Source organism: Trachurus japonicus, chromosome 15 (genome assembly GCF_045865225.1).
Source record: "Trachurus japonicus isolate A0001 chromosome 15, Traja_1.0".
Classification (NCBI taxonomy): domain Eukaryota; kingdom Metazoa; phylum Chordata; class Actinopteri; order Carangiformes; family Carangidae; genus Trachurus; species Trachurus japonicus.
In genome coordinates, this window is record NC_140921.1 from 10,624,583 (window position 1) to 10,638,751 (window position 14,169).

General features: G+C 40.4%; 1 long non-coding RNA gene across 3 annotated transcripts in view; it reads right to left on the reverse strand.

Moving 5' to 3' along the window:
* Positions 1–444: 444 nt before the first annotated feature.
* LOC146973222 (uncharacterized) overlaps positions 445–14,169 on the reverse strand; it is a 72,357-nt gene continuing 58,632 nt past the window's right edge. For 2 of the 3 annotated variants that reach the window (XR_015037729.1, XR_015037727.1), the window contains 2 exons: positions 12,358–12,467; positions 445–580 (listed from right to left, as the gene is read on the reverse strand). This is a non-coding gene — a long non-coding RNA (uncharacterized LOC146973222). Of the gene's footprint in view, positions 581–12,357; positions 12,475–14,169 lie in introns of all 3 variants that reach the window. The other variant, XR_015037728.1, reaches the window with a different exon arrangement.

Below are 14,169 nucleotides of genomic sequence, written 5' to 3' on the forward strand. Positions count from 1 at the left end.
ATAATCTTATCAACATATTTGTGCCTCTTTCACTGTTTACATGTGTCAGTAAATCACTTGTTATGATCTACACAGATGGAGGAGATCCTGCATGAGCCTGGTTTTCTCAGCTCGTCTCTGTATAATCACCGACGACGACTTGATGGTTCTTGTACTTGTGTGTTACTAGCTGTGGTCACCAGCAGTGGGGGATTTGCACAGCATCAGCATTACTTCACTGGGTGTGGAGACTTTGCTCCAAAACAACCCACAAGCCGGAAAAGACGGTTTGGGCCAAAAGACCTCAGCACATGGTCGATTACCAACCTCCTGCAGGTGTTTTATGGACATTTTGTGGAATGGGACAATAAAAATCGGACTTACTGCCTCTCGAATTTGTTCTCCCTTTCAACATTTGTGCAAATTATTCCCTTAAGGCGACTCCACAGGATTTTTTTTGCCTCCTTTGCCAAGAACTAGCAGCTGCAAAACACAACACACAGCACCACCTCTTCTGTCGCCGCCTGCGGTCACCGTCCACCAGCCTCCCCATCTCATGATGATGATGTCATGACCCCACTCTGACTCAGCAACATCTCAACTGGAAGAAGAAAAACGAAAGAAAAAACATGTCAAGATGGAGGGAAAGAGGAAAAAACACACAGAAGGAGGGGAAATGAGATGAGGTGGTGCTTCAGATGAAGTGGGTCTCTGGTATTAGGGGCATTGTTGGTTGAGTTATTGCCCTTCTGTGAGTAAATAAAATAACACAGGCTGGAACGACACACAGACCGTTTAGCTTTTACTGCCCTTTTTGCAGACATGCAGAGAAGGAAACACATTTCAATTCCCTATAATTAAACCTGACAAAAGGAACAACTATTTATCTAGATTCCCCTGCGTGTACAGTCTGAGTCAGATCATATACTTACAGTATAATATCACAACATCTAATTTTGTCCTTTATCTTATATAAGCCTCTATTTTTCCCTCATTAGTAACGTCAGCATGAGAGGAAATCTGAGTGGCTAAACACGTTGGTAATGAGCTTAAAGGAGCAGAAACAAGTTTTTGCCTCCAGTTTTGCCTCTCAGACTTAAAACAGGCAACCTACAAGAAACACATGCAGGAACAAAACACACTGCCCACTTTGTTTGTTTAGTAGAAAACATCCACTAAAACTAATCTGTATTTTTACTCATAGTTAAGTAGAGCCCAAAGCAATCTAACAGTGTAAACTATCTGTTACGGAAATTAAAATGATTTTAATCATCATTTTTTCTGCTTATTTCTGAGTCAATTCAGACTTGATGAAGAAACAAGCTCAGTCATAAACCTTCAGATCCTCTCTCTGTCTCTTTCCTGTTAGCGTGACAGCTGACTTCAGATCAGTTTATGAATCACAACAGAATCAGATTGCAAATATCAGCAATCTACAGCCAGAGCCTTTATACAACTGAAATAACACATAATCAGAAATCTGAATCCAACCATACAAACAAAATCAATCAGATGTCCCTGTGTGTTATAACATCCTGAGCTTCAGGCGACTTAACTTCTCCTGATTATATAAAAAAAAACCCTCCACTTTAATGCACTTACACAATTACTGCTTTTATAAACATAAATACGAGTGCAGACAAAACAATATGTTGTTTCGTTGCCACGGCAGCTTGTCTTTAATAAACATCTGTGTACAATGTCAAACGTCCGTGCAGCTTCCTGCCTTCCCTCCAGACTCACTGGCCCTTTTTCTGGATCAGACTGTTGACATGACGCACACACACACACAGAGACACACACACACACACACACACACACACACACACACACACACAGACGCACACACACACACTACAAGGCAGCATCAGCAAAAACAAAGGAAATGTCAGGCTATGATTTTGACTAAAAATACACACTAAGTCACAGACCAGAGATGATCTTCCCGCTCTTATTAAACCAGAATTTTATTTCTTTTTCCGTCATCATTTTGGTCTCAGACAAAGGCAAAGTAATATAAGAAATTATGCTCAGGCTCAAAACCTTAAAAATATAAGTATATAACAACAAGAAGGCTCCAGCTTTTTTTTCTTTTTGTTTTTTTACAATCCACCATCATCTCTGATTCCTGTCTTGGGGTTTTTTTTCCCACCATATGTCGTTATACTGAGGCATTATTCATGGGCGGATGTTTACTGTTCTGTCCTGTGCATACTTATTATGTTTCACATGCAAATATATTCCTGTTCTCTGTTTTTAAGGTGCCTTTTTAACAACTGGTCAAGGACAACAGATGAAAATGAGGCTCCTATGGGAGCGCTGGGTGATTTTCTTTTCCTGTAAAATAGACTTAAATTAAAATAATATGCAAAATCAAATGTTTAAATATTTCAAAACCTTGGAGATCAGGGAGCTGCCACTCAGCCTCACTGATTATCTGAGGCGGCTCACACACACACACACACACACACACACACACCCCATCTGCTGATATTGATAAAGATATATAGAAATAAATGTGTAAAAGTCAAAGCAGATGCAATTCTTTTTGGTCTCAAAAAGCACGGAGACAAAGTGTGAGTGATTTGAGTCTGTCTGAGTCACCGGTACTGACGCTGTTCATGATCTCTGCAGAGGAAATGGACGACATATGTGACAGCAACACACACAATCTGCACCACGGTGTCCTCACATATCGACTATGTGACACAGTGGGGAGGGTCGACACATTTAAGATTTGAATTTTCCTCGGTTTGTGATCAGTTCCTCTTTCATTGTCCAAAAATCTGGACGTCTGAACTTATTGTGCAGATGCAGCATCGTGATAAATCTAATATTCTGTTATCATTGCTTATTGTGAAGCAGGAAACTGTTTCATCTCTGCACAGAAACAAAACCAAGTCAAAAGCTACAAGCCTGATATTGATTATTCTTCATGTACATGGCTGCAATGTGTGTTTAGACTGGGTTTAAAAACTGTTACGGTAAAACTAAACTGGGGCCAATGTCGATTAAAATTCCTGACACCGAACCTTAAGCGAACATAATTCCCGATGTCAGATTTACTTAAAAAGACTAATAATTACGGTCACTTTGATTTGACCGCACCATGTTTAGTCATGGTGGACCCTGTCTGCCCAGTTGCAGCAGATTAAAGCAAAGTATTTTACTTTGAGGTGGAGAAAAAAAAAGAGAGAAGTGCCTCACAGTTTTGGCTGAACAACAGACAATAGAGCGTCCTCCCTGGAGCTCTGTGCATCACTGGGAGAGATGAAAGCCGTTTGCAGGCATTTCCACTTCAGGCTCTTAGCAGATGATTCTGTGGAAAGTTTACACTGACTGCGGCTGTGACTGTGGGTGAAACAACATATGCATTTTTCCCATGTGGCCACAGAGTAATCCCTCATCGTGCACGCCGTTTATTTTATCATAAACACTAGTTTAAAGACATTACAGACATTTAGCTGCTGGCCACACACACACACATTCATTTTCTCCCGCAGCTTTTTAAATATTTCATGTCTGGTCGTGGCGACTGCAGCACAATATGTTTGTACATGTGGATTAATACTAATTTGTTAATATGGGTGTGTGTGTTTTATTTTTTCCTTTGTTTCTGGACCAGAGGGGTGTTAAAATTTAATTAAGAGCATAACTACACTCTGAAAGTTATTTATGACAATTACTGACAATTGAAACTTATTTTTTCACAAAACATGAATAATATCTGGGATAATATCAGCTTCTAACAAATATTAATGACTAATAATGACAACAACTACTTATAAATAGAGCTACACACACAACACAGGCATTTTTATCCTGTATTTACCGTTAAATTCCCTATAAATACAGCTATCTAATGTAAATACACACCACACATACAGACACACACATTATTTAGATGGATCTCTGTGCCATAGTTGGACACTGTGATTAAAGACCATATGTAACAAGTGTGAGAAGATAAATTACAGTCTTCCATTTATAACCCGGCCTCTCTCCTGACACCATTACACCGACAACGGGCCAGACGGTTAGAAATGTCTCAGCGTCAGCGACACCTTTAATCATCCTGTTAAAGAGCCGAGGAGATGAATTAGTCCTCTGCCCTTTTAAAGTGAAGCACCGCTCAGTTTCCGGCTCAAGGTATCGACGTTTCAATTCCACTCTGGGGGATTAATTCTGAAATATCACAACTGATCTTTAAAACTCAAACACCTGCGGCAGCACTCGACAGGGAACTTCTGAGCTTCTCCTCAAAAGTAAACAACTGCACGTCTGTCTTTACAGAAGAAGAAGGAGAAGAGGGATTAAACGGGTGTGTCTATTCACTCACTCCGCTGATCTTTTTTTCTCTGCGGACAAAGATGCATAACTATGATGAATAATTTACTTGAGGGGACGGGACCAGATTAACCAGTCTGATAGATGACTCGCCGCTTTGTCTTCTCTGCCCGTTTCAGGGAATTCAGCTCTCTGGACGGTTTAACCACAGAGCAGAGCAACAGGATGCTTTATTAAAGGGCTCGGAGCTGATTACGTTTAGATATTTAACAACAACAATGCCACCAGAGTGTGGATTTAATAAGAGAAATTAATAAAATAATACAGCAGGAAGTTGTTGGGTCTGAGTTTATCTGGACACCAAGTTTTAAATGTGACAGAAATGAGGTTAAATGATTCAAATTAAATTATTTATCAAATCAAAAACCTTTTTTTTTATGAGATTTGGAACAATATGTGAATATATAAATGCAGACTCAAATCTGGATTAAGTAAAAATGATGATGTGTTGACTATTAAAAGGCTTAGTTCATACTGTGTCATACTGAGACTGTGATAATATTGTATTTACATCGAAAAACATGGGAAGAACAGGAAACAACTCATTAGTTCAATATTGAAACGTTGACACTTTTACTATCAAACACTTTGATGGATGAGTCGATGTTTTCTCCTGGTGTCTCTTTTGATGAAGTGGAAACCTGCATCAGCGTTAAGCAGCTTTAAGAGCGAGTGCTTTACACCGGCTGGAGGTCAGAGGTCAAGGCCGGGGGACGTGTGCTGTGGATACATCTTATTTCTGCCAGTCCTCATTTTCAGAGTCTGATTCATCAAACTGTCCTGATTATTACTGTAATATCAATCACTCCATTAAAATTAAAGCCACTCAATGGTTCAATAACATAATTCAGAAAAATAGGAATCGTTCTATTATCTACATTGTTAAGTTTGTAGGTTTTTAAGTATCATGAATTATCCAAGTTAAGTTATTTGTATTATATTATATGTTTGTAAATCATGGATACCAGATCCTTCCAGCGTTTAGCTCCTTTGTAACAAGCTAAATTTAGGGATTTCATGTAAACATGGCTGTTAACATGAAACTATCTGGCGGACTTTTTTTTTTTCCCCACAGCTTTGTCGACACTTTGTCCACCTTGTAATTACAGCCGAATGAGTGGTGTAAACTAAACCTGCTTATAATACGGCTGCTGGATCAGTCAACGCCGCGCAGCTCAGCCTGCTGCACCAAATTAACTCAAATCACATATCAGCAGGCTACACACTAATCTCCCGGCCGGCGGCTTTCTGAGCCAAACAACAGCTTGTTTCAAGACTGTAGTAAGCAACATCCATCAAAATCTCACCACCCGTGTTACTTTACTGGTGAAAGGGGGGAGAAACCAGCTTGATGGATGAGTGGATGTTTTCTCCTGTTGTCTCTTGTGATGAAGTGGAAACCTGCATCAGCGTTAAGCAGCTTTAAGAGCGAGTGCTGGAGGTCAGAGGTCAAGGCCGGGGGACGTGTGCTGTGGATACATCTTATTTCTGCCAGGCCTCATTTTCAAACTCTGATTCATCAAATTGTTTCTGCAGAAGAGCTACAGTGCGAACTCTATACCGTACGCTTCACTGCTGATTTATTAGGTGCACCGTCCTACAGCTAATGCAATAAATCCTGTCGTCATAAAAGTCTTAAAGTTCGGGGGTTTTTTGGAGAGAAGTTGAGTCAATGTCCTGATCGATTTTCTGAGGGTGTAGTTGAATTGTGTTACATTAAATAAAAACACCTCAGTGTAACACAACAGCTCCACAAAAACTGAATATTATACTGAGCTATAACATAATTATTTACCTAATAAATTGGCACCTGATATGTTTGTCTTATGACACTTTAAAACATACCAAGATACTGTGTACATCGCTTTTATTAAAATCTTAATGAAAACCCATTTGTGAGTGATATTGATCACACACTCCATAGTTAAAATGAAAAACAACTTACAAAATAGGAAACTTACTTCCCTAATGAACTTTCTCCATTAAGTTAATAGTATTGTACAGTATTATCAATAATCCTTCCACACTGAAGACACAAGAGAAGGTTAAGCCTCATCTTATAAAACATATATTGGGATATTTGACCACAGTGTCTATGTTGACTCTGCATATGAGCTCTCATGCTGAAGTGTAAAAACTGGGGCATGATGCCACACAAAACAAATCAACATTTAAAAAATGACTAACTGATGCTTCGTCATCAAACAGAAAATTAAAAAAAAAAAAAAAAAAAATCCGCCTACAACAGCACAGAGAAACCACACAGAACCTCTGTCTGTTCGTCAGAGGTTGAGAAGCAGCCGTTTGCGTCAAGCTCTGTGCTGTTTGTCTCTGTCTGACGAGCTTCAAGATAAAAGAGCTGCAGTTTGTTTTTCAGTTATGGTAATTTCTTTTCTTTTTTTCTTTTTTTTGCACTGTGTTGGTATTAATGCTTCATGTTGTCTCCTCGTGTTGTTTCCTTGTGGTTACATTTAGTCCCAGAGTTTACATTTTGTTTAGAGGGAGCTGCAGGTTTGAAGGTTTTCTTAGATTTCTAGATTTCTTATGTGATTTGCATTTTTATTTTCTAAAAGGTGGGGATTGGTGTTTGTCCTGGTGGCAGTAAGGTAAAAGGACACCCACCGATCCTACACAGCATCCCCTGACATAAAGGGGCACAAAGAGTTGCAACTGTTTGTAGTCATTGCATCATTTGTAGTGATTTTGTGTCTCTCTCGCATCTTATTACTGCCTTATTTCCAAAAGTTCCTGACTGTTGAGCCTCCATTTGATATCTATAGATTTTTCTTTTAAAGCATTTGAAGCCTCCTGGGATCAAACTCTTTCAGTACTTTCTGTGCGTCGCCTTGATGAATATTTTAAAACCTGGAAATGAGCATGAAGCCACAGAGCTGTGGACAGAGACCCCCTCCTGTGTCCTCTGCAGTTTCAGATACATCTAAATGCATCACAAATGTCCAATAAGCACACACATGTACTGGGGAGATATGTGACAGAGTTTGCATCTTTTCACCACAGTCTTATATTGAACCTACTTCTTTCATAACCCTCCACTGTCTTCATTAATTATTATTTCACAATGTTACAATATTCCTTGTTTGTAGCCTCCTCCTCTGCCTCCCACTTCCTGCTATTTGGTTGCATGTACATGTGGACATCCGAGCACTCTGTAATTTTAGACATTAAAAAAACAAAACATTTGGAGTGGACAAAGTCTGCAGCACAAAACAAATCAGGTCAGAATCAGAGCGGACGATTCACTTTCAATCTGCTCTTTCTTTTTTATATGTCACGGCAGAAGGAGCTCATTTGCTGACTGCAGAGAGATGGATGTGGAGATAAAGCTGCTGTGCCAGAGACCAGGAACAGCAGAGGTGGGACATTTACCACAAATTGTGATCTGGTTGCACACACGCACACGCACACACTCAGACTCACACAGCTGTCAAAACAAATGAAAACATAGAGGCTCTTTTGCAAAAGACTTTTAAGATGGAAAATTAACATCTGTTGCTTTTGTGCTGGATGCTTTATGTGTGTGTGTGTGTGTGTGTGAGTGAGTGTGTTTGTGATTGTGGGTCTGAAGTTAAGTTTGGCCGAGTGCCTGGCAGTGTCCATACAGATGGGATGGAGGATGACTGGAAGCCGTCACACTGCACTTTCTGTTTCCACCCAGGGAACACACAGATGCACAACTGACTCTCACGCAGCACTTAAGAAAGTCTGTTAATTAAATTTGTGTCGCTGTCAGAAGAAAAATCTTCACAGGGAGTTCAATAGAGTTCAATTTTCATTTTTCATTTTAAAGAATTAAAAATCCCAGCAGGGGCTCCGCTCCTCACTCTGACCTCAACTCTACTGTACTGACTGATGTGGAGACTAGATATATTAAACTACCTTACATCAACTCTAATTATTAAATATTTATTCATTCATAAAAGATTACGTCAATGAATTACTGGCACATTTTCAGGAAGACACTTATCGGCGCATCAGGTTAGTCTGGCCTGGCTTAGCATAAAACATTGCTCAGCCTTGCCTTGCTCAGCTCCTGTAAAGCACCAGTGAGGCAGTGGAGGTTATGTAGTGTAAAATATTATGTGTGTAATGGCTTAAAAAAACATAAAAACATAAAAATGTGTGGATGATATTACGCTACTTTTTTTTATAATCAAAGTGTGTAATTCACTTAGTATATAATCTTTTGTTTAACTTTTTACTCTGAATGTTGTTCTAATATTTTTTAATGTTGCCCCTCATTTGGATTTCTGGTACCTTGCAATGAACCTCTACTGTTAATGTATTCGTTACCTCTCAGTGAACTTTAAAGCTGCACCAAAAACCCTCACAGGGCACATTCAGCCGCACTAGGATTCTCTGTTCGGGGGCTCCTTGCTCCCGAACAGAGGGCAGGAGTAGAAGAACCCATGATCCACTTTCAAGATCAGGTTGCCAGATATGCCGTCTTGTCATAAATTGGGGATAGAAGAACTACCAGGGCCTCTCATCAAAAGTTGTAGGCAGAATAACTAACAGGGCCTCTATCTCATCAAGCTGAGCAAACAGTTTTAACAAAGCTCCGAGTCCGAGCCACGGTGCAGTGATAAGGCAGCATGAGTATGAAAGAGGCGTGTAACAGGGAGAGAAGCCCCGGACAGAGGAACCGTCAGAAAGACCTACGATCCTGTAACAGAGAGAGACCCCTCAGAGGTGCAAATAGCAGAGGGCATGGTGAGGTTAACGTAATAAATATGACAAACAACTCCAATAATTGATGTGAAAGATCGAGAATGAATAGAATGGGAAGAGGGTGGAGAAAATTATGATTTTGTTTGATGTCAAAAGTATAAAAAGTCGGGTTTTGTTGACTGCAAAGTGAATAAAACTTTCTTCAGTGCTTATTTAACGACTTCCAGTTTATTTCATTGGTGTATTGAAAATATTGGTAAAGAGGCAAAAGACTGAACTTTGAAGACACATCAGTTACAGGAAGCTGTAACTGAAAACAGCAAAATACCATCTTCTGTAGGTTCTGTACAAATTATACGGCTTTCCAGTCTTTGTGCTAAGCTAAGCTAACCAGTAGCAGATGTGAGAGTGGCATCAACCCACCCCTCTAACTCTTCCCCAAACTCTCAAACTGAACCAAATCCTCTAATTACAGCTCCACGTTTGCTCCATGTGAAGTAGAGTCATCTCTCTCCACCTGGTCTAACAGCTGCCAATAAAGAAAATGTATTATTATATAATTAGTGGCCTGTAGGCTACAGTAAATAAAAATCTCCTCGTCTCCTGACGTCTGACCTGCATCAAATAAAAATATGCATCTCATAATGTGGATTAAAGTGAACGTGCTGATGACAGTTATACTGCATAAAAATACATAAAGACAATAACAAGACAACAAGACAATTTACATCCGAGTGCAGTAACTGGTCACATTCAGTAAATTGCCTTCAGTCCGATCATTAGTGCCAAACTGTCTGACATTAACAAACACCAACGATCCTCTCACATTTGACAAGTTGATCCTGCAAATGCTCCAACACACACACACACACACACACACACAGAAATACGGGCTGCTGTCGTCGATCACACTTGAACATCTGTGACGAAATAACTGTGTCAACATGTTGTGACTGGTCTTGATTAAACAAAACACTCCCCTATAGGTTACTGTGATAACGCCGAGGGTGGTAATCTGTTAGTGTCAGGTTCATGTGAGTCCTGCAACTGCAGCAGCACATCTGGCATTACTCACTATTACACTATAAATATAAACACTTCATATGTCTCCAATCCAATTTTTTTTTTACTTGCAGCATCGTTGTTTTTTCCAAATGCTAAATGCCAGTTGCTGTGCACCACACAGGCGCTGACACCAGTGAGGCCACGACATACTCACAGTATTGATCATGAGGACTCTGGATGGATTTGCACTTTAGTTAATTAATCTGAGCTGCAGCAGTGGCACTCGCTGTCAGAGAGAGTTAAAACAATCCAACCATCCCTCCTCCTCCTCCTCCTCCTCCTCCTCCTCCTCCTCCCTGAGCTGCTCATTACTGTTTAGTCTGTTTGCAGCCTGTTGCAATGAAATTAATGTGCTGATGTGATTCTGTCTGACTTTATGTGCTGTATGTTTACAGACTGATTATGACAGACATCTAATTCTGAGCACATTTGCAGGGCATCCATCCACACACACACACACACACACACACGGTTAAAATAGCTCACAGGTGCTGGTGCTGCTGCATGGAGCGCCACGTGACTTCAAAACAGTGGTATGGTTTTTCTTCTCTGTGTTTTACCACCCCAATGAAAGTAAGATTAACCACTAACTGTTTTCTTTTTTTTTTGCCTTCTGGCCACACGTACCTAAGAAGATATTTCCTCATCCTCCTCCTGCACAAGACTAATCGTATTAATGCCGCAGTCGAGAGGGAAACAATCCCGCCGGCACTGATCTCATCCCAAGTCAGCCGTCACATCAGATATCAACATTTCTCACCAGATAAACGCAATTAAGTGTAAAAGCTGGGCAAGCATCAGGGAAACTTTAACCCTGATTTGTAAATAAGGAATAGGTAATTGGGATGAAGTTGGGCCAGATGTGCTGATTCCCCCCAAACACCACTGCTGTCAAAATACTCACTATACTATAAACTATAATGAGCTCTTAATTTTAGGACTTCACAATTGAGCCATGCGTTGTAAGTGCAACAGCTGCAAGTTTCAGCAGCGCAGAAAGGACGATTAAAATGTTTAGTGTGAATTCAAATTAGTTGTGCGCCTCCAGCAACACACACGCTGGAGAAAATATGTTCACCATCTCCCCTTCCTGGAGTTGAATCATGGCCCGAAGTGTTTGTGTATGTTGTTTCTCTGTGTTCCCGATAAACTGCTGTGAGGTCACTGTGACTTTGAACTTTCACCTTTGCACACAAAAGCTTCATCTCTGAGTCCAAGTGAATGTTTGTGCAAAATCTGAACAAAACCCCCTCCCCCCAAGCGGTCTTAAAACATCACATTCAAGAGGACATGGCTGCGTTTTATGACCTTGACCCTTGACCTCTGATCACCAAACTCGAATCAGTTCATGTTTGAGTCCAAGTAAATGTTTTTGTCAAATTTGAAGAAATTTCCTCAAAGTTTTTCTAAGGTATCACGTTGACCAGAATGGGAAGGATGGATCCTAACCCTAACTCACAATGAACCCAGCATCAACAACTCGATTTCAGGTGTTGAGCTTGAACTAACTGACAGTTTTCCATCAATATCAGCTCTAATTTTGTGAGGAAATCAGGAGATTATCGACCCAGATCTATGATCTGCTGACAAAACTCAACAGTCTATGCCTGGACTGAGCTGGGTGGTCTTGACCGGGACACACAGACGCTCTCTCGTTCACGGCAGAACTTAAGTTGCAGCTAATTTTACTGAAACAAAACATTTCACAGGAAACTTAAGAGTAATACACTTCAGTTAGAGTTTGGTGTCTTGCTCAAAGACACGCCGACACACACTGACACAGACTGACACACACTTACATTTCCTTCAACCACAGCCTTGCCCTGCATAAACCTTAATTTTCAGAATGAGGAAACGATCAAGCGCCACACTCTTGACATGATACGTGAATTTCTCCTGAGCTTTAATATTTTCTGACAGAACAAAGAATAACCACAAAAAGAGAACTCGAACAAGCTGCTGGTGGAGAAATGACATCGATGTGGGTTGGACAAATCTGACTTAGAGCTGGAAATGAGCAGACAGCAGCGCAAACAGGCTGATATCAGGTTGGCTTGTTAAACCACATTTACTGCTCAGGGGGCTTCCCGTGTTTTCAAGGTTTAGGAACCTTCACATGCGTCATTATAATTATTAATATCAACTCATAAACATGTAACTCCACATGCACACACTCCAGACACAGCTACACAAAACAGGAATATTTCTGTCTTTATGTCAGATCAACAGGGAAGAGTGCCAAAGAGCACGGCTGTGTACAGATGTGTAAACTCCTACCAGATGAGCTGTGCCGAGGTGGTTTCCCCAGCCCTCGTCAGGATAGGTGAATGTGGTGGAAACCGAGCTGATAGTCCTGTGGTGGAAACTGTTTCTCAACCCTGTGCCTCCTCAGCCCTGCAGAAGAAAAGAAAAGAAAAAAAAAATTCCCCATTTTAAGAAATCATTTTGCCAAGAAGAACCGAGTCCCAAATTCACCTTTATCAAAACAAGCAGATAAACTGTCTGTTTAGATTCGTCTGTTGTCACAGCACTGTGTGTTAAACATTAAAATGCACTGACTCCACTTTTCTGAAGTGGTTTTTCTTTCCTAACAACTGCTAAAATGCCATTTCTCATATTTGCTTGATGTCACAGGCGTAAAAATCGGTGTTTCATTTCTCTGACTTTTGAACAATAAGTGAAAACCTTGAAGATTCAACACTGAAAGTCTGCACGCACAGGAGCATGATACACCATACAATACACACGTTTTTTTCTTTCTTTTTTTTTTACAAATCAGAGATCCTGCATAAGTGTTAAACCTCTTTGTATGCAAGTGAACAAACCTCCTACACAGTTTTTCACAAATTAACGAAGACACAGCTGTTTAATCTTGACATGAACCAGGTTTGGTCTGCGCTTCGTCTGAGCCGTTACACACAGCTGACACACACACACACACACACACACACACACACACACACACACACACACAAACACAAGCAAATTAATTATACAGCATGATTTGAGTTACTAATAGAAATGAGGATGCTGAGACATTCTTTTAAAACATTGAAACTCTGTAATAAGGCTCCAAATAAAAACCAAAAAATTCTCTCTTTGATGTTATCGTTTTTCTTTGGCGTACTATAGTATCACACTTGTTTCAGCTGACTCATAAACGTCTCCGTATGAATGGTGTAAAGATGGAGCGGAGGTACAAGCGCACTCAGCGCGCTGTTGTTGAAAAATACCCGCTTCCGTGCATGAAATAGCTGCACACCTACGTGTGTGCACCTGTTAAATATCTGGGAGCCACTGCAGCTTAAAAAAACTGTAATTTTCACAAAGAAAAAAAACTGACAACGAATCTGTTTTTGGCAACACTGACGTTTTTCTTTTTCTGAGGCGCCAGGATGCCCTCGGTCGTCAGGAATCAGTCGTCTTTCACATTGTAACCACTGAAAGACGCTGGATGACTACACCATGTTTCATAATTAAGTGAAACATGCCTGATACACATACGTTTCCTACAGGAGTGAGCTAGTACACACTGAATACACACACAGCAATTCCCGAAAGATTGTGAAAATAGAACAAACACATCTGGATCTAAACGTCTTCAGATCCAGGACTGAAAAATAAAACACACACACATGGCAGGGATAAAAATCTATCCCTGACATTTATCAGATTTTAAAGAATAATTTTCACAGAAATGCAACTCAAAGTTTAACCCCCTCCTTGACTTATCTACACGTTTCAAAGTCACAGGATTACTGGTTTTAGTCTTGTGATGAAGCTTTCTCACTGCTCATATGTGTGAGTGTACTGTTTGACACATGAGCCAATGTCTGAAAAGCCGTCCCACACAGCAGCCAGATGCAAAGAGGCCTCCGTGTGGGCAGCGTTTTGACTAAACCTGAAGCCTGTTTATGCACACACACACACACACTCTGTATGTATGTATGTCTGTGTTTATGGTTGTGTGTGTATGGCAACCAGACAGAGATAATGGACAGAGATCTGATGTGGGTGGTCAACTTTTAATATAGCTTCACATCTTATCTCTTGATTTCCACTCACCCATTTAAAATCATGTGTGTTATT